Source organism: Chinchilla lanigera, unplaced genomic scaffold (genome assembly GCF_000276665.1).
Source record: "Chinchilla lanigera isolate Chin_1 unplaced genomic scaffold, ChiLan1.0 scaffold00021, whole genome shotgun sequence".
Taxonomy (NCBI): domain Eukaryota; kingdom Metazoa; phylum Chordata; class Mammalia; order Rodentia; family Chinchillidae; genus Chinchilla; species Chinchilla lanigera.
In genome coordinates, this window is record NW_004955422.1 from 2,051,651 (window position 1) to 2,054,108 (window position 2,458).

Below are 2,458 nucleotides of genomic sequence, written 5' to 3' on the forward strand. Positions count from 1 at the left end.
AGGCCGGGTCCCGCCACCTGCCCCGAGCCGGCGCTCCTCCCCATCTCCTCCGCCGGGGAGGGGAGCTCGGGCTCCGGATCACAGGAGCAGCCAGAGCGCGGCCCGGGTCGGGGGAAGGGACGGGGCAGGAATGTCGGGCCGCAGGGTCGGGACACCTGCTCCGGAGACCAGAGGCGGCGCTTGCCCAGACCTGCCCTGGGGCCGCCGAGCACCTGGGGCGGGCAGCTTCCGCCGCCCTCTGTCCAGGTGACGGGGCGGCCCAGCTAGGGCCGGGGACAGCCGGAATAAGGCGCCCTTTTGAAGGCCGCCTCCCGCCCTTGAGCTGATGAGGGGCCTCCCTGAGGCCTGGGCAGGGCCGGCGTGCCCCACGCCTAGCAGAGCGTCGGGATTGTGCTGCTTCCCGCTCCGCTTCCTCTGTCCCCGCCGGGCCTCGTCCCGGACCCGGTGCGCAGGGAGCTGCTCCTGCGTGGCAGGCCCGCTGCTGAGGTCAGTCCCACATCGGAGGACACAGGCATGATTCCCCCGAAGGGCCTGGATGCCCTGTTAGATGGAAACCCGTCTGGCCTCTTCCAGTCCCCGACACCCCTCTCCTGCTCCTTCCCCAGCTTTCTTGCTGTTCCTCCTGCAGGGTCCCTGCCCTAGGATTTGCCCTTGACATTCCTTCTGCCTAGTGTACACATCCTCCCCCAACATTCGTGGAAAGTTGTTGCTTGCTGGTTTATGTCCATCTCCCTCCTAGAATGCAAGCTGCTCAAGGGACTGGCTCCTGTCTGTCTGCTCCTGCGCAGGGTCTACACATACCAAGTACTCAGTATGCGTGGAAAGGGGTGGGGATGAGAACAGGCCCTCCCTGGGCTTCACTGGCCTCCCCAAGACCTGCAAAGGGCTGGGGAGGTCCTTTAGCCCAGCACAAGGCTGCAAAGGCTGAGGCCGACCCCAGAGGCCTCCTCTCTGAGGCCAGGAAGCCTGTCCCTGGGGGGTGGGGTCACACTTTGGGCTTCTAGAGGCCAGGGGTAATGGTTGCTATGGAGACTGATGGTGAGTCCTTATACATCTGGGAATGGAGGGAAATTGCGGGGTGTGAGCCTGGAATTCCAGCTCTAGGACCCACATCTCTACCCTGTAGCGGGCCTGGGGGTGGAAGAGTCCTGCCCCCACGGCCAGAGGCCTTTTGTGAGGGAGCAGGCTGGGGGCACAGGCAGGGCCTGGCCCAAGAAGAGTCTTGCACACAAGAATGGGGGAGTTGCTGAGAGACAGTGGGTCTGCAGATCTCACCCGGGGTCAGGGGTAGGATCGAAGAAATAATAGGAGACCATTATAAGGAAAACCATATTTTTAAAATTGCACTTTGTTTGGAGTGGGGCAGTACTGGGGCTTAAACTTAGGCCCTTCTCACTGACCTGTAGCCCCAGGCCTTTTTAAAAATTGTTTTTAAAATTTTGAGACAGGGTCTCATTGTCCCTAAATTGCCCAGGCTAGGCTCAAACTGGAGATCCTCCTGCCTCAGCCTCCTATAGTGCTAGGATTACAGGCCTGCATGACCATATCTAGCTATAAACTGCTGTTGGTTTTTGTTTTTGAAGTTCAATTTGAGCATCCTGTAATCCCAGCACTACACTAATGTACCGAGCCCCAAAGCCTGTACTCTCTTCTGTCTGTGCATTTTATTCTGAGATAACTTTTTTTGTTGTTTTTTGTGGGGTTTTTTTGGTGTGGGGAATCAAACTCATGACCTCGAGCTTGCTGGGCAGGCACTGTGCCTCTCAACTATACCCCCGGCCCCACTTCTTTCATTCTGCCCAATAAACCCTCCTAATTCCTCTCGCGGACACATCCTAAAAATTCTGTGATGGGCATCAGGGTATCCACTGCCTACTCCGTGAGTGAGGTGAGTTAAGGTCCCCATCTCTTCTTTGGGGGACCTCCTGTCACAACCTTGGCACGCAGGGCAAAAGGAACGGCTTACAATCAAAAGATTCCAGAGCACTCCAAGGGGTGCTCTGGGCATACGCAGGGGGAGAGGGACACGAGCCTGGGCATACGAAAGGGCCCTGGTCCTCTGGGCCTGAGACCAGTTTGGCCCAGCCCTGCCTAGGACTTTGCTGTGTGACCTTGAAGCAGATGGGCCCCTCTCTGGGCCTCCACTGTCCTCATCTGTGCCTGCTGGACTGGTCTGTGATTTGGGGTGGTCTAAAAGGATGATGATCCAGCCCAGCCTGTCCAGCCAAGGCCAGGGTCCAGCACAGAGGGGCCACCCCGCCTTGTCTGCCCCTGGGCACTGCCTGCTGCTCTTTGTCTCTGGGGCCCGTTAGGTTCAAAATCTGGAGAGGAAATTCAGGCAGCCCTGCAGTTGCCAACCTGGCTGGCTCCATGCCTCGCTCCCCAGGGGGAAGGAGAAACAATGGGGCTGCACATTGTGTCCCTGGGCTGGGGTCTCTCCTGTGCCCCTCCCACTCAG

At 58.9% G+C, this 2,458-nt stretch overlaps 1 protein-coding gene across 1 annotated transcript in view; it reads right to left on the reverse strand.

Moving 5' to 3' along the window:
- Gyltl1b (glycosyltransferase-like 1B) overlaps positions 1–436 on the reverse strand; it is a gene marked incomplete in the record, with an annotated part of 6,101 nt that extends 5,665 nt beyond the window's left edge. Inside the window, 1 exon segment of the mRNA XM_005384944.2 lies at positions 1–436.
- Positions 437–2,458: the final 2,022 nt, after the last annotated feature.